General features: G+C 35.9%; 1 protein-coding gene across 1 annotated transcript in view; it reads right to left on the bottom strand.

The window, feature by feature from the left end:
- LOC138695364 (protein gooseberry-like) overlaps positions 1 to 19,412 on the bottom strand; it is a 213,486-nt gene that overhangs the window by 176,061 nt on the left and 18,013 nt on the right. The gene's annotated exons all lie outside the window — the stretch shown is intronic.

Here is a 19,412-nt window from a genome sequence, read left to right as displayed (position 1 = left end):
TCCGGCCTCCCAACTAACACTCTACATGCATTTCTGGATTCGCCCATACGTGCTATATGCCCTGCCCATCTCAAACGTCTGGATTTAATGTTCCTAATAATGTCAGGTGAAGAATATAATGCGTGCAGTTCTTTGTTCTGTAACTTTCTCCATTCTCCTCTAACTTCATCCCTCTTAGCCCCAAATATTTTCCTAAGCACCTTATTCTCAAACAGCCTTCCTCTCTCAAAGTGAGAGTCCAAGTCTCACAACCATACAGAACAACCGGTAATATAACTGTTTTATAAATTCTAACTTTCAGATTTTTTGACAACAGACTGGATGATAAAAGCTTCTCAACCGAATAATATTTATTCTGCGTTTAATTTCCTCCCGAGTATCATTTATATTTGTTACTGTTGCTCCCTGGTATTTGAATTTTTCCACCTCTTCAAAAGATAAATTTCCAATTTTTTTTTATATTTCCATTTCGTACAATATTCTCGTCATAAGACATAATCATATACTTTACCTTTTCGGGATTTACTTCCAAAACTATTTCTTTACTTGCTTCAAGTAAAATTCCCGTATTTACCCCAATTGTTTGTGGATTTTCTCCTAACATATTCACGTCATCCGCATAGAGAAGCAGCTGATGTAACCCGTTCAATTCCAAACCCTTTCTGTTATCCTGGACTTTCCTAATGGCATATTCTAGAGCAAAGTTAAAAAGTAAAGGTGATAGTGCATCTCCTTGCTTTAGCCCACAGTGAATTGGAAAAGCATCTGGCAGAATCTGACCTATACGGACTCTGCTGTACGTTTCACTGAGACACATTTTAATTAATCGAACTATTTTCTTGGGAATACGAAATTCAATAAGAATATCATATAAAACTTCTCTCTTAACCGAGTCATATGCCTTTTTGAAATCTATGAATAACTGATGCACTGTACCCTTATACTCCCATTTTTTCTCCATTATCTGTCGAATAAAAATATCTGATCAATAGTTGATCTATTACGCCTAAAACCACACTGATGATATCCAATAATTTCATCTACATATGGAGTTAATCTTCTCAAAAGAATATATTGGACAAAATTTTGTATGACGTCAACAAAAGTGATAGGCTATTCCTCGAAAGTTACTACAGTTAGTCTTGTCTTCCTTAAAGATAGGTACGATTATGGACTCCTTCCATTGTTCTGGTACAATTTCCTTTTCCCAAATAGCAAGTACAAGCTTATAAATTTCGTTACATAATGCGCTTCCACTCTCTTGTATTAATTCTGCTGGAATTTGATCAATACCTGGAGACTTTTACTTTTTCAGATTTTCTTTCGCAATTTCGACTTCAGAAAGTGTGGGTTCGGGTATAAATGGCTCAGCAATTTGTATTTTAATTAGTAATAATAATAATAATAATAATAATAATAATAATAACTTTCTGGAATTAAAATACTGACAAATAACAAAATTATTGGACAGGTAACAGATTTTGAATATTTTGGAAGTCATAGGCTGTCTGAATTTGAAAACCAAGGAGATTTTTAAGATAAATTTAGTAAAATATAACAGGTTTTATGGAGTGTTGAGGAAAAATTTTGGAAAATACATAGAGAAAAAATTCAAGTTAAATACCACAAGTTATTTCTAAACAAACTCCTCTATATGGATTAAGGGTGTTTGAGAATAAGGTTCTTAGGAAAATATTTAGGGCTAAGAGGGTTGAAGTTACAGGAGAATGGAGAAAGTTTCACAACACAGAATTGCACGCATTGTATTCTTCACCTGACATAATTAGGAACATTAAATCCAGACGTTTGAGATGGGCAGGACATGTAGCACGTATGGGCGAACCCAGAAATGCATATAGAGTGTTAGTTGGGAGACCTTTGGGGAGGCAGAGACGTAGATGGGAGGATAATATTAAAACAGATTTGAGGGAGGTGGGATATGATGTTAGAGACTGGATTAATCTTGCACAGGATAGGGACCGATGGCAGGCTTATGTGAGGGCGGCAATGAACCTCTGCGGGTTCCTTAAAAGCCATTTGTAAGTAAGTTGTAAGTAAGCCTTATTCAGCGTTTATACAAAGCTCGACTGATAACGAGTTACAAGGAATGTGAAATTACATGTTATTTTGTGGCGATGACCATGTCAGAAGGAGAAATGTTCCATTTCAAGATATTTGTCAGGAAGCACTCCCTTTTACTTCATTTTGTGTTTGTTTGGTTCTGCAGTAGGAAAGCGTTGTCGTGTTTACAACACAGGTAGTTTATGGTACTGATGTCATCTTAGGGGTCACCACCCCGTACAATGTTTCACTTGCTTTGCAGTAAATCATAGGACTCAGGGTTGAAGAAACGGTAAATGGTCATTCCTAAAAGCAAGTGGAGCAGGTAATATCGCTGCTGGCCGGTTATACAACCCGCATCACGAAACACGAAGGGGAACAACGAAAGTTTTGGTCCTTGAGAAACCGTGCCGAGAAGACGACAGACTATGATGGAGTTTTTAAATTTTCTGGAATGATGGAATAAAGATATATGTCAAAGATCTTTTATAAAACACATTCTATAAAATATATGACAGTGTATTGGGTTTTCTTTTATAAAAGTTTCTTTATAAAATGTCTTTTATAAAATGTAAGTGCATCTTGTTATTTTTTACAAAAGATCTAACTTGAAACCAACGTAAATATTGTTGGATGTTACTACAACGAAAACGTTGATATGACAATATGAAACAAATGAAATGTTGCGAAAATCTGGTTTTCAGGTACCAGATAGCCTACGATACGTTTGCAGAAAAAAAAAAAAAACATAATTTCTTTGGAAAAATTTATTGGAACAATACAACAACTGTTGAACTATTTTTCAACATATTCCCCACTGGGACTGAGACATTTGTCATCATGGGAGCAACAGAGAGATACACACGGCTGTCACACACTGGTTTCGATTCCAGGCGACAGACTTCTGCGACACAGGTATACAAAAGTTGATTCCACGGTATGACAAATGTCTCATCTCCAGTGGGGAATATGTTGAAAAATAGGTCAACAATTGCTTTATCTGTCCCAATAAATCTTTCCATGAAATTGAGTTTTCTTTCTGTAAACGGCCCCAGGGAAACTTTTTTTCCGCCTTCGTTATTGCGTTCGAGTGGCCAAAATTTGTACAGGCACTTGTTTTGATATTATTAACATGGTGGAAGAAAAAAATAACTTTTTTATCTGCCCCCATGAGAATGTTTGCTTGTCAGAGAGCCTTTACAAGATTCTTTTGTTAGCTCTCATTTTAAGTGACATATCCATGGATAACTTACATTCCTATAGCTTGGAGAAAGCACAAAACCAAGATAATTACTGAACATCCATACTGTTGTCGGGATTCGAATAGGGCTACACAGCAGTGGATTCCAGGCAGAGCAGGAGGTGCACTTAGATCACTGAGGGGAGGATATTTCCTTGAGACTAAAAATCCTGTAACGGAGAAGATGAAGCGTGCAGTTATCTGAATGCACTGCACCATGTCAAGAAGCAGTGAAGCGTTGTTTATGTCTTTAAGCTACTATATTGTTTAAACCACGAACAAGAGAAATTTAATTAATTGCAAACCCCAGTTTAAGATAGTTGTCGAGCCGAGAATTTCTATTTATTTCCATTTTTTTTTTTTTTTTTAATAAAGCAGAAATTTTCACGTGGTAAAATGTTATATCGCCAAGTGTATATGGCCGGGTAGATAAGATTTCATTTTCACTTTTGGTGAACCATGTGGAAAATTTTTCGGTCCTGAATTTCTTATTAGTGCATTGTACAATATTAGTTTTTAGTGGCAAGAGACGACAACATGCCGTCAAAAATGCATTCAATTTTAAAGCATCGAACTTATTGTAATTCCTACATTCAGATTTTAATACTTTGAAAATAATCAATATAGGCTAATGCAAGATTTGGGTCATTCCATTATTACGAGTGTAACAAATATTTAGTTACATTGACTAAAATACTTAAGGTTACGTCAATTTCTTATCTTGTAGTCAGTTGAAAAGCTGTAGTATCTTACCTCTAGTTACCTAGATGTTCATCCATAGCTATTATATCCACATCTTTTCACTAAGAAAAGGGGAGAGGGAAGACTAAATGTTACGGGTGTGACAAAAGTTTGCATTGGCATTGCGCATCCATGTAGATCATTCAGTAACTCTGCTAATTGGTAAGTTCTGAACGAATAGGACATTTTTGTGTATCTGTAAGATTTTTAGAACAAGGTTACTCAACTCTTCATCACACGAACGCACCCATACAACAGGCAGCGAAGTTGAGATGACTCCGAGACACAGAAGGCTCTGAGGATAGTGTCAAGTAGCACCGAAACAGCTGTAAGCCGCACATACATAATTAACACGAGTAAGATCAATTATTTTTATTCAAGATTACTTTTTCAAACTTGGATTCTCGTTTGACCAAGGACATAGGACTACATAATATTTATAACATGTTACGGCTGTGAACACGAAAATTTTACTTGAGCAAGTAAAGCGATAGATTTGGAAGTAAATCCCGAAAAGACGAAGTATATGATTATATCTCGTTACCAGAATATTGTAGAGTAACGGTCAGCGCGTCTGGCTGCGAAACCAGGTGGCCCGGGTTCGATTTCCGGTCGGGGCAAGTTACCTGGTTGAGGTTTTTTCCGGTGTTTTCCCTCAACCCAATATGAGCAAATGCTGGGTGATGGACCCCGGACTCATTTCACCGGCATTATCACCTTCATCTCATTCAGACTCTAAATAACCAAAGATGTTGATAAAGCGTCGTAAAATAACCTACTAAAAAAACAGAATATTGTACGAAATGGAAACATAAAAATTGGAGATTTATCCTTCGAAGAGGTGGAACAATTCAAATATTTTGGAGAAACAGTAACAAATATAAATGACACTCGGGAGGAAATTAAACGCAGGATAAATATGGGAAATGCCTGTTATCATTCGGTTGAGAAGCTTTTGTTATCCAGTCTGCTGTCAAAAAATCTGAAAGTTAGAATTTATAAAACAGTTATATTACCGGTTGTTCTTTATGGTTGTGAAACTTGGACTCTCACTTTGAGAGAGGAACGTAGGTTAAGGGTGTTTTAAAATAAGGTTCTTAGGAAAATATTTGGGGCTAAAAGGGATGAAGTTACAGGAGAATGAAGGAAGTTACACAATGCAGAACTGCACGCATTGTATTCTTCATCTGACATAATTAGGAACATAAAATCCAGACATATGAGATGGGCAGGGCATGTAGCACGTATGAGCGAATCCAGAAATGCATATAGGGTGTTAGTTGGGAGGCCAGAGAAAAAACCTTTGAGGAGGCCGAGACGTAGATGGATTTTAGGGAGGTGGGATATGACGATAGAGGCTGGATTAATCTTGCGCAGGATAGGGACCGATGGCGGGCTTATGTGAGGGCGGCAATGAACCTGCAGGTTCCTTAAAAGCCATTTGTAAGTAAGTTGTACATTCGGTTAAGAAATCATAATACTAACATGTAATTAAATAATACAATTAAAACTCCACATCCCCACATCCCTACGTTTAATTAAACTATAGTATGTTACACATCGATATGCCTACGTGAGCTTCAGTAAAATAATTGTTGCTCTCTCTATCATTACCATAACACTTTCTGTTGAGAAATGTCATTAATCTCTTACAAATTCGGCTTCTTAACAAAGCAAAGAGCTAATCATTCCAAGCTTTTTTGTAGCTGATAGGAGCAAGTTACTTTGAGTACTGTAGAAGGGTTTTGGTGGAACAGTAACCTGTTGCTAGCTTTTATCGACTTCTGAAATCTTGTGTGAATTGTGTAAAAATTCGTAGTCGTTTTATAGAGTTGCATAATAACAGTTCCAATTGTTCTTTCCTGGGCACGTTTAAATCTATTAGTCACCTCATAGAATTTGCTTCTGGTGCGCTGACGTGTGAGAGTGAAAGGCTTTCAGTTGAGACGGAGATTTTTCATTCTTTTGCCCGTAGACCACATTTGTTCGTCTTCCATTTACTCCAGTTATGTGAAACAACTTTGCCGTCATTGACATTTTTGGCGAAAAGAACATTTTTCGACGAAATTAAAATGAATAAATCTTTGCCATTCTCCATAGAAAATTGTTTTATTGATATAATTTTCATGCAATTCGTGGAAAAGCACATAATTCGTTCACGTCTTTCCAAAAACAAGAAAAGAAGCACAAGAAGAAATTTTTTATAAAACAGGTCTTCATGCCTTGTAGCCTACTAGTGCCTTGAAATGAGAACTAGTTCGAGTCTTCCTGGGGGAAGAAAATAGGGAAGAGAGTGGCCCAATGCAAGCTAAAGATATAGACTATGAAGAAGTAGATGCAATGCCGAATTGTAAAAACTAATTATATGAAGAATTTAAACTCTTCTATTGTATTATCGCCGCGGTCTCATTCTTAACATTCGGCAGGTCTTTGAGCGGCCTCGTGAGTAACATTCGGCAGGTCTTTGAAATTTAATTGTATTATTGTTTTCAATTTCTGATGTCGCCGCTCCAATCACTCGCCTCAATTTCAATGTTGCAACCAATAAGCTGCTTCCATTATAAAATGACATCTACTTGTCTAATCCACGTGGAATAAAACCGACCGAGGTTCCAATGTCTTCTGCGGAGGACGAACATTAAAATATGTGATTAAAATTCATTATTAAAGAGTTATTAAGAGTTAAGAATGTCAACGTACTTGTAGTCTATATGAAATAATAATAATAATAATAATAATAATAATAATAATAATAATAATAATAATAATAATAATAATATTAATAATAATAATAATAATAATAATAATAATAATAATAATAGGGTAAACTAGGGTCTGTCGGACAGTCGGGCATGTTGGACACTCCGTACTTTAACGTGTTACCACGCCACTTGTGGGCACCACATTCTGCTAGAAGTCAATGACGGAAGTAGCCACGAGTGGGACTACTTCCGTCATTGACTTCTAGCAGAATGTGGTGCCCACAAGTGGCGTGGTAACACGTTAAAGTACGGAGTGTCCAACATGCCCGACTGTCCAACAGACCCTAGTTTACCCTAATAATAATAATAATAATAATAATAATAATAATAATAATAATAATAATAATAGTCATAGTCATAGTTATTTAACAATATAACAATATAGTGCTTATTCTTATCGAGGAAGTAAAGGTGACAACGTGACGCTTAGAGTAAACCTACAGAGCAACAATAGGTCGGCAAAATTATGTTTTAAAAGCACACCGCACGTTATTGTATGATGCCGGCATGTTAAGTATGAGGCCGCGGCGATAATACAATTGAATCGTTCGTTGTTGAAAGGAACTAAGTCCACATTTTTGTCAATTTCATTTTTTTTATCAATTTGCAGTGTAGAAAGCAAGCTGCATCTGTTGGTGTTGGAACGAACTTATTACTCATATTCCATGTGCTTTATTTGAGGTGGTTAATCTTGTCATTCGGTGTTGAAAGGAACTAACTCCTGTAGATAGTGCTTTTCAACACGGAACGACGAAGATTCCAGGTTGGCGGCCCTGTGCTAACGGTATATTCTGCCTCCAATATTTCGCGGGTTTTCTGAGTCTGCAGAGACTGATTGTTGAGTACTAGTTGTTTGTCGCATTAAATGTTCAGATTTGATTATTCCGTACTTGATAACATTATCAGATAATGAAAGACGGAATACACGAGAAATTGTAATCTTATTAGCCTATTACAGAAAGTCTATCCTGAAGGACGAGTTCCAATCAAAACAAGCAAACTAGGAGATGTGAGGAAGGTTTATCGTTATGTTACTACATCAGGAGATAGCAAAGATTTCTATGATGAAATATTGCAATGGCCAACGGAACAAAAAGAAAACCTACTTTATTGAAAACAGTAATTTATTTGTACTATTGTTCTGTATTTACCCATGAATAATATTGGTTAGTTCAATCAAATAGTATGGATATTTTAAAAACGTTGTTTTGTTTTCTGAGTTATTCTCATTACAAAGGTGTATGACTACTGTAAATATGCTTAATATTTTGTGAAAATAATGTATGTTATACTGCACTATGCAAGTAACATGTTTCATAGTTGATTTTTTTTTCCTTAAGACATGCATTACAGGTGATTTAATAAATTCCCAATTTGTTCTTGTAGGCCAAAATTTGTTTACATTTTTATAAATAGAACATTTCCATGTTGAAAGGAACTAAGTCCAATGACGTGTTTCCTAGATTAGAAAGATTCTAATGACTGTGTGAATATTTTTATGAGTCTAAACTAATTCTGTATGCGTAGATTTTATGTGCACAATATATTTTGGTTTAATCTTCGATAGATTAGGCCCACTCACAAAACAGTTTTTTTCTATTATCTCAAAACTTTAAAAAGTGGACTTGGTTCCTTTCAACAATAACCGATTCAATTGAGGACTTAGCATTCTAAATGTGCTAAGTGTCAAAAACAACTTTCTGAGATATTGATGAATAACACACAGCGCAATACATGTTGAGATACCCACACACGTTTTTGGCGCACGAATGAGTCACTTACAATTGAGCTACGACAAAGACAATTTAGTATGATATTCTCATATGGATGTTCCACCCCAAGATTGGATAGGATGAAATTTGAAAAAATGACATATAGCACATTTAGAATATTAGGTCTTCAATTATGAACAAAAATATTTTGCGCATTGAAAGTTTCAAGTTCTAACTCGCGGTTCACATGACCTACAGCAAACTTCACGTCAGATAACGATAGCTTAATCTTTGTTTAGTTTCCAACTTCAGTATTCCATCAACACTGCAAGATAGGTCTAGGCTTTCAGGCTGGAAGGTGTTCAATGACAGTCCTTTTAAGGAACGAATCTTTACGGGTGAGTAGTTTGGGCAGCCCTGATTTACACCATAGCTTATGGCGTGTTTCTTAATGATCAAAATTTCGATTTAATTTTATATGTTCCTGAACTTCTTTTTACAAAAAGATTTACAAAGATTTTATTGCAAGCAAAAATTACATACAATAACAAAGATTTTACAATACTATTTAATACTCGTATATGAATATTCTTCAAAATTCGAATTTGATTATCAATCTCATAGTCAAATTGCCTACATATTACAAATTATTGTATAAATACAATGTAACTGGGTCACACCAAAAGCAAGATGCTTGAGGTCGGATATGACCAATAATGAAAACTGGATAGAAGAAAAAAATAATAAATGTAATAAATAGCCTATGATAATAATAATAATTATCACAACTGTGATTAAACTGTTAAATGTAATTACACATAAAGTTTAAAAAGAATAAGAAAAAAAAAACAAAAACAAACAAACGGTACCATATCGTATACATAAACATACTAAGTTAAGAATACAATATACTCTAGTTAAAGTGACAGAAAAAAATAAATAAAGAATAAGAATTTACATGATCATAATTTTAAAAACAGTTTAAGCACTTGTTTTTTTTAATAATACATTGTTTAATAATTTTAGTTTAGGATTCCTCTTTATAAAATCATTATATAGTCTTGGACAGTAAATAGAACTGTGCCTTATACCTGCTTCTGTCTTATATTTTGGTTCAATGAGGGGGCGCGAAATATTGTATCTTCTTGTGTTGTGGCCATGATCGGATGATATGAATTTAGCTTGATATTTATGGTAGTGATTCAAAATAGTGTACTTGTAAATTTGCTTGATATTTAAAACATTACATTCTTTATATGTGAGATGTGTTGGATGATCAAGTTTTCTTCTTAAACATATTTTAATAATTATTTTATGTAGTAATATTAATGGGCGAATGGTACTCTGTGATAATCCACCCCATCCCATAATTCTATACTGTGTTATAGACTGAACTAGAGCTAAAAATATTGTCCTCAATAGTTTTACTGGCATAAAGCGACGCAGTTGAACAAATTTGTATAGAGTTTTGCGTAATTTAAGACATAAGTAGTTAATATGAAAATTCCATTTTATTATATAAAATTTTTAACTAGGAAATCCAGAAAATGCACCACTTAACACATTCATTACTTTGAATCTGTACCGCCAAACTTTCCATAAAAATATTCCAGCCCAAAACGCTACAAAATTCTAACATAAAATGTGCTATAAATGATAAATTTTATTTTTAAATTTGTTAAATATCTTATTTTAAATTGCTAAAATGTATAATTTCTATCTCTAACCTAATCTCTAAGTGTGCTGTATCTAACGTTTGTTGTCCTAATTATTCTAAAACGTGGTGTTCCTTACCATTTCGAAAAAAAATGTAATACGGTTTTATTATAAAAAACCTTTCGCACATATTGCTTCCTGATTCTTAGATCTTTCACGTCAATCCTTAATGTTCACCACTGTGGAGTAATAGTTAGCATGTCTAACCGTGAAATGAGCGGGTTCGGGTTGAAATCTTGGTTGGCACAAGTTACCTGGTTGAGGTTTTTCCAGGGTTTTCCCTCAGCCCATTAACTGTGTTGGGTCGCTGGACTCTGCACTCATTTCGCTGGAATTATCATTTTAATTTTATAGACGCTAGATAACTATTGCAGTTGATAACGCGTCGTAAAATAAGACAATAAAAAAACTTCAAACGGATACGTCATATGACGCTGTACATGCGTGATGTGTAATTCTTCGAATTAGAAATATTCTAGCCGGGCAATCTTCGTGTCCGCCATGGAACAATACAGTTCCTCTCTAATGAGTCTGCTCTTCAGATGGTAATATTTTATAAGGCACTTCCACAGCGTGACTTTCCCTTGTTGGTGTTTTGCCCATTTCTCATTTCCAATATTCTTTCTTTTACTTCAGCTCCACTATTTCTGCAACGTTAGTGTGTGGACTACAAGTACACGCGTCGAGTTTCCGTCGGCTTGCGATTCACACAGTGGTTTCAGGCAGCTATAAAAGCAGCCCGGCAATTTGTTAAATTTATGACCGCTTCCTATAAAACGATTGTGAAAATGCATGACCTATTCTCACGGACAGATCCTTATAATGCCATAAAATATTTGTTTTGAAAATAAAACGCATTCCAACAGCTGCATGTATCCGAGGAAGATCAACGATTGAAGCTAGCACCATGAACGGGTGCATTATTCTCATTCATGTACAAACCGTATTTCATAATATCTAGCCTACTATCTTTCATTTTACATACAACTCTTCAGTCGGCCTTCCTCTTCCACGTAGCTATAATTCGTCTGTGTTTTCTTTTGTCTTTTATACTTCTTGTTCTCTTCAGATTCCTTGTTTTCTTCAGACTGCTTGTTTTATTCAGACTGCTTGTTTTCTTCAGGCTTCTTGTACTCTTCAGATTCCTTGTTTTCTTCAGACTTCTTCTCTTCAGACTCCTTGTTTTCTTCAGATTCCTTGTTCTCTTCAGACGCCCTTGTCCCTTCAGAATTCTTGTTCTCTTCAGATCCCTTGTTTTTTTTTTCAGATTCTTTGTTCTCTTCAGACTCTTTGTTCCCTTCAGACTCCTTGTCCTCTTCAGACTCCTTTTTCCCTTCAGACTTCTTGTTCTCTTCAGATTCCTTGTTCTCTTCAGATTCCTTCTTCTCTCCAGACTCCTTGTTTTCTTCAGATTCCTTGTTCTCTTCAGACTCCCTTTTCCCTTCAGACTTCTTGTTCTCTTCAGATCCCTTGTTTTTTCAGATTCTTTGTTCTCTTCAGGCTCTTTGTTCCCTTCAGACCCCTTGTTCTCTTCAGACTCCTTTTTCCCTTCAGACTCCTTGTTCTCTTCAGACTCCTTTTTCCCTTCAGACTTCTTGTTCTCTTCAGATTCCTTCTTCTCTCCAGACTCCTTGTTTTCTCCAGATTCCTTGTTCTCTTCAGACTCCCTTTTCCCTTCAGATCCTTGTTCTCTTCAGACTCCTTTTTCCCTTCAGACTCCTTGGTCTCTTCAGATTCCTTCTTCTCTCCAGACTCCTTGTTTTCTCCAGATTCCTTGTTCTCTTCAGACTCCCTTTTCCCTTCAGACTCCTTGTTCTCTTCAGACTCCTTTTTCCCTTCAGACTTCTTGTTCTCTTGAGATTCCTTCTTCTCTCCAGACTCCTTGTTTTCTCCAGATTCCTTGTTCTCTTCAGACTCCCTTTTCCCTTCATACTTCTTGTTCTCTTCAGATTCCTTCTTCTCTCCAGACTCCTTGTTTTCTCCAGATTCCTTGTTCTCTTCAGACTCCCTTTTCCCTTCAGACTTCTTGTTCTCTTCAGATTCCTTCTTCTCTCCAGACTCCTTGTTTTCTCCAGATTCCTTGTTCTCTTCAGACTCCCTTTTCCCTTCAGACTTCTTGTTCTCTTCAGATTCCTTCTTCTCTCCACACTCCTCGTTTTCTCCAGATTCCTTGTTCTCTTCAGACTCCCTTTTCCCTTCAGACTCCTTGTTCTCTTCAGACTCCCTTTTCCCTTCAGACTCCTTGTTCTCTTCAGACTCCCTTTTCCCTTCAGACTTCTTGTTCTCTTCAGATTACTTGTTTTCTTCAGACTGCTTGTTATCTTCAGATTCCTTGTATTCTTCAGACTCCTTGTTCTCTTCAGATTCCTCGTTCTTACAGACTCCTTGTTTTCTTCAGACTCTTTGTTCTCTTTTGTCTTCTTTACTTCTTCTAACTCTTTGTAATAAAATTGTTCTGCTTCTCCGGATGTATTCCTCGTTGTCTTTTTTCCTTTTATCCAGATTAATTTTCTCAGCATTCTTCTTCGCAACAGGTGCTTACTTTTGTTAAGACAACTTTGAAAGGAATCACTGGTGGTTAGTCGGGACAACGAGGATTATTGATTATCGTAGTTTGCTCTAGGTTGTGAGTTCGAATCTCGCTTGGATCGATTAAATACCTGATTGGATTTTTCCGAGTTTTTTTTGGCTGTAAGGCGTTTCCCTAGCGAATCTTGGGGCTCATTTTGTCAAATACCATTTCCCTAACACCAATCCTACCGGTGATACATAACCGCATAGTTGATATAGCATTGCTAAATAATTAGGAAAAAGAGGAAAAGTGAAGGAAGATAAAACTAAAAAAAAGAGAAAAAAACTAGGTGAAAGAGAAAACTGTGAGAAAGAGAGAAACTGAGTGTAAGAAAGAAACCGGAAGAAGGGGAAAACTAGAAGAAAGAGGAAACTGGGAGGAAGGGAAAAAGTCGAAAAAGTGGAAGAAGGGGAAAAGTGAAAGAAAGAGTAAAAGTGGAAGAAGAAGAAGAAGAAGAAGAAGAAGAAGAAGAAGAAAAAGCGGAATAAATAGAGAAAAGTGGAAGAAAGAGAAAAATTGGAAAAAAGAGAAAAGTGGAAGAAAGAGAGAGAAAGTGAAGAAGGAAAAAGTGGAAGAAGGAAAAGAAGAAGAAGAAGAAGAAGAAGAAGAAGAAGAAGAAGAAGAAGAAGAAGAAGAAGAAAAGTTCACAATGCTTAGTCTACACATACTCAGAATTCATGCAGTTCTTCTTAAGGTAGGCCTATTCGGTATTGCATTTTTCCTCGAAGAATTTCGCACTAAGAGAGCCCAAAAAATTCTCACAAGTGTCAAGAATCGGTCGCCATGTTTTGATTCCTTTGCTTATGAGGAAAAATAACCTTAAGAAAACTTGAATCGGTTTGGAGGATCATAAAAGCAAGTTATCAGAATCTGCCATGCACGGTCGCCATCTGGAGGAGCACGACCCCCACAAGCGCAGCGAGGCCTTCATTAATAGCCTGCATGGCTTGGACGGACGGACGGACAGTCAGACAGACTCCTGTTGAAGCCTCTTGACGGCACATTACACCATCTTGCAACGCATTCCGTATGTTCACCTGCTCCAAAGTTTGAAAATCGCACAGCGCTTCGACCAAATATTGTTTCAAAACGATGTAATTACGTTGGTTCACACACTATTTAAAGCTGTGGATTATACAGGGCTTTCATTTCAAAACTTCCCAGTCTAAATAACTAATTATTTAAATTGAATTCAATTTAAACAAAAAAATACGTCAATTTAGATATTGATATTGTGGCTGTGTCAAGTCCAGTGTCTGTCTGGTCGCTTGTGTCCAGATTGTAACTCCTAGCTCAAGATAGTTTGGCGACCACTGGCCTATACCATGTTGGGATATAGCAAAAGAAGTAAAGACACAAGAAATGAACTAGAGGTCAATAATAGTTAAATAGCAAATATAGAGGCAATTGGTTTACACATATAATTAGGATGGAACCATGTACTTTTATTATAAATCTATTGGAAAACAAAGTGTTGGCAGGCCTAGAAGACGCAAGGGAAAACAATTTTAAAATTAATCCGCGTAGTTAACAACAATACAGTGTGTGTGATTGAGAACGTCATTAAGTAAATTATTAGACCTACTACTACTACTACTACCACTACCACTACTACTACTACTACTACTACTACTACTACTACTGCTACTGCTACTGCTACTGCTACTACTACTACAACTACATATTACTGCTACTATAAATACTACCGCTATTACAACTACAAATTACTACTATTACTACTGCTACTACTACTACTGCCACAAACAATAATAATAATAATAATAATAATAATAATAATAATAATAATAATAGTAATAATAATAATAGTAATATTAATATTATTAACGCTACTACTAATATTAATACTAGGCCTACTACTATTAATAGTCTACTACTACCATTACTACCACCACATACTGTACTGTATTGTATTTATTTACATTCCATGGTATTCGTACATCACTTCTCAGGTAGAATATGGAACGTGTCAAAAAAAACTTAATAGTACTACAAAGTTTTAATTATAGTCACAGTCTAGTTGAAATATATGCATAAGAGTTTTACAATATACATCACACATCGGATTTATAAAATAAAACCATCTGCCCTTCAATAAGGGTTACCACAAGGATCCAGAAATCAAATACATATATAAAAGTTTACAATGAAAATACATACAACAAATTTCAAAAGAAAATTAAAGTGAATCATATTAGGCCTACTTGAAATATAGATGAAATTGCAAAATTTGAATTCAGTCCTTTAGGATTTCTCTAAGGATTTTCTCAACATTGTAAAAGCTTTAGGTGTATTTGGAGATGGTACCACGAACTCCAAAAAGAAGTCCATGTACTGATCAACGATTAGTCATATTATATTGCTTGCTAAAATAAGGAATACAAGGTTCATAGATGATTCTCTTTTCATCATCAGTAGGCTAAGTTTTGGCTGTTGTGCATCTCTTTCAAACCTGATAGCCGGGTCTAGTAGGCTATTGTTCCTGTGTTCTTTTTTATATCAATGACAATATCTGCTCGTCTTGTTGAATCATCTTCCGAGACACAATGCACTTCTTCATGGACTTCTAATCCTTGTTGTCTTAGGATGTCAGCAAGCATTGTCCTTACCCTGTGATGGCGGTTTTTCCGCAGTAACTCATTCTTTCGGCAGAAACCCAACACATGTCCTAGTGTTTCAGTCTCGTCACAGCCTGGGTGGCGGCAACGGGTTGTGTTGAATGCTCTACCTGGGACTGACCGTACTGCAGAAAGATTGCATGAATCTTTACCGCATTAATATATTCAGATGATGACAGGCCTTTTTATTGAATATCCAGGAATTTGTCTTAGGACATTCCGCACAAAAACTGACTCCTTTACCCTTATGCGGTAGTTGACACCATGAAGAAAAAAATATTTTCCTTAGGATTTCTATCAGCTGCTGTATTTTTTTTTTTTAAGTTCGGAAATTCATTTTCAGAGATATTAAGATTTGTTAAAGCATGTTGTCTTTCTTTGTTAAGGTCCCTGACAAGAGATTAGTATCAATACTTAATACAACGTAGAAATATTCACGCAGCGTTGTTGAATGTCATAAATTATTCACCTAAAGAATAGAAGGCATGAGAAATTAGGTACTTCTTTAATTTGACCCTAAATAATCTTATGTTTTGAGTTTATTTTTGTATCCACAGGAAGACTATTACAAATTCTTACTCTCATATAATAATTAGCGCACTCCTTTTTGACACGATAGACTTGCCGATGGAGTATGAAAGTCATTTTTTGACGCGTATTTATGCTGTGAACTTATTGTTGAATTAGTTACAAAGTTTTCACGATTACATACGAGGAAGTTTATTAATTAAAAAATAAAGTGACAAGTCATGGGCATTTTCTGTAGTTGTTTGAAAATGGTTCTACACGCTTCCTTAGATTTGGCATCTACTATTATTCTAAGTGTCCCGCGCCGTGGCGTCGTGGTCTAAGACATTCTGCCTAGGACTCGCGTTACGGAATGCGCGCTGGTTCGAGTCCTCATGGGGGAAGAAATTTTCTCATGAAATTTCAGCCAGTGTATGGGACCGGTGCCCACCCAGCATCGTGATGCACTTCAGGTACTACGATAGGTAGCGAAAATCCGGTTTCGCAAACCAGCTGCAACGGCTGGGTGGATGATCGTGCTAACCACACTATATCTCCATTCTGATCGTCCACCTCTACCTCGGCATGTGAACGTGAGGCCAGCAGCCAGCTGGTCGGTCTTGGACCTTCATGGGCTGTAGCGCCATGGATTTTTTTGAATTATTCTCATTACTCTTTTTTGTAGTAGGAACATAATGTTACTATCTGTAGAATTTCCTCCGAATATTAGTACAAAACTCATTACCGAGTGGAAGTATGCAAAGTATATTGTTTTTAGTATTGATATTTATTGTCTCTTGCATAGATCTAAAAAAAATATGCTGAATTTATAGTTTGGGGGGTGATCTTTTTAATATAATATTTTCAATTTAACATATTATCGATTTGTAAGCCACGGAATTTGGTTCTTGTCTCTATTAGGGATCTACTGTTAATTATTGCACTTGAAATTTGCGAGGTTCAATTTGGGCAGGATTGAAATTGGATCATGTTAGTTTTGTTACAATTTCATACTAATTTGTAGTGTACTGTAGTGAGCAATTCAACGACTTCAGCTATAGAGAAAAGAAAAAAGAGGGAGAAAGAAAGAAAGAAAAAATAAAGAGAAAGAATGAAAGATAGAGAAAGAAAGAAGAAAGGAAAGAGAGAAATGGAAAGAAAGAGGGAAAGAATGAGAGAAAAGGGGAAAGAAAGAGGAAAGGAAGTAAATAGGGAGAGGAAAGGAAAAAGAGAAAAAAGGAAGAAAGAAAGACAGAGAAAGAAAGAAAGGAAAAGGAAGAAAAAAGAAAGAAAGAGGACAGATAGAAAGAGCAAGCGAAATAACGAAACGAAGAAAGAAAGAATGAAAGAAAAACAAAGGGAAAGAAAGGAAGAAAGAAAGAAAGAAAGAGAAAGAAAGAAGAAAGAAAGAAAAAAGAAAGGAAGAGGACAGACAGAAAGAGCAAGCGAAATAACGAAACGAAGAAGAAAGAAAGAAAGTTAAAGAGAAAGAAAGAAAGGAAGAAAGAAAGAGAAAGACAGAAAGAAAGAGGACAGACAGGAAAAGCAAGTGAAATAAGGAACAAAGAAGGAAAGAAAGAAAGAAAGAAAGAAAGACAGAGAGAAAGAGAGAAAGAAAGAAAGAAAGACAGAGAGAAAGAAGGAAATAAAGAAAGAAAGAAGGAAAGAAAGAAAGACAGAGAGAAAGAAAGAAAGACAGACAGAGAGAAAGAAAGAAAGAGAGAAAGAAAGAAAGAAAGAAAGAAAGAAAGAAAGAAAGAAAGAGAGAAAGAAAGAAAGAAAGAAAAAGACAGAAAGAAAGAGGACAGACAGGAAGAGCAAGCAAAATAACGAAACAAAGAAGGAAAGAAAGAAAAAAAGACAGAGAGAAAGAAAGAAAGAAAGAAACGTACCGGTAGGCCTACTTTATTAGTATGCGTGTGCAAGTTTCACGAACGAAATTCCAAGTTCTCTCTACTTGCACCAATAGTTAGATTTACTCTGGAAATAACTCCAACGAATGACGAAACATTATGTATCCTACCATCCACCCACGACGATTTAACTATTCCTGCCTCCCATTCACGAAGGGCGAGAGCTCCTTAACATCGGCAACGATTAAACAAGAGTCGGATGAAACAAAGTGTTTTCCACTAAATTAAATTAAAACAACCCCAATATTTCATAGCTGTCAAAGCTTGCGTAGTGTTCCGGGGCGGGAGCTGAGGGCGCGAACCCGCAGATGTTGCGGCGGCCTAACACCCAACATCTGCCAACACAAGGATACACAATAGAACAATGGACCCGATCAAGTCTCTGGCAGGAAGACACCGGGAGAAGACATCGAGACTGCAAGGAAATGATCATTCCTACATCCATTTATCACTAACGTTACCCTACCTTCTTTCAGAAAGAGGCTCTAGTTCGTCCAATCGGTACAGTGTCTAACCACAATAAGAAGAAAGTTTTTCAGATGTCTTAAAATTAAAGAAGTTTGCTATCAAATGAATACAAAGAGCTGCTACCCTGGATGGATATAACCTAGCCATAGTGCAATATTAACCACATCTCCTGCTGTCAGAGAATAGAGTACACCAATTCTGTGGAGTCCTTTACAGTTTCTGCCAAAAGTTTAAGGACACCGCTTCGAAAGTGACGTTTCACTCCTGTCCATATAATGTGAAACCCTCTGATGTTTATACAGGAACCAAATGCCTGTGAAAAATAAAGTTTTTTTTTTACTGCAAACACAATCTATATTTCAAACTGTGGAATATACAGCAATGTTTCTGTAATGAAAATGTATTTAAAAATAATTTTTTCGTAGTAAAAATAATTACTCCATAATGTTATTTATTAATACAGGGACATCATTTTATTTTTACTAACATTTCTAATATTAACCAGGCTATACCAATGGATTAACGGTTGATAACCGGAAACCCCGTTTGCTAACCCCTTCCACGACTGGAGTTCGATGATACTGGCGTAAAGTACAAACAAAATACTTTACTAGGTATAGGATGGTAGAAAAATAGTTCATTCATTTACATAAACTAGGAAATATCGCGACTTTGAGTTTGATAATTTTCAAGGTTTTTGTTTAACCAAAATACAGTACTGTATTAACAATAAGTGTTTTCACTCGCGAACTGAGCTATCCATTCACATATATTCATTACGCAGTGTACATTATACTGTCTACAGCACATTAGCGTACGATATAGAGAATGATGTTAAATTGAAAAATAATCATAACATGGATATTTAAACACAATTTTGAAAATGGTGGCCGTTCATTTCGATACAGACTTCAGTTCTTTCTTTTTTTTTTTTTTTTTGCATATTATCGTACTATAGACTACTGTACGTAATTCCATTCACCAATTTCGTCCTTCGTACTAGTAATTCATGTTGAAATAATTCTGTACCTACTCTATAAAAGAGTACCTTACGTACTGTAAATTCAATCTTCACTTCTGCCCG

This window comes from Periplaneta americana, chromosome 1, assembly GCF_040183065.1.
Source record: "Periplaneta americana isolate PAMFEO1 chromosome 1, P.americana_PAMFEO1_priV1, whole genome shotgun sequence".
Lineage (NCBI taxonomy): Eukaryota > Metazoa > Arthropoda > Insecta > Blattodea > Blattidae > Periplaneta > Periplaneta americana.
This window is presented reverse-complemented; position numbering and strand designations above follow the sequence as displayed.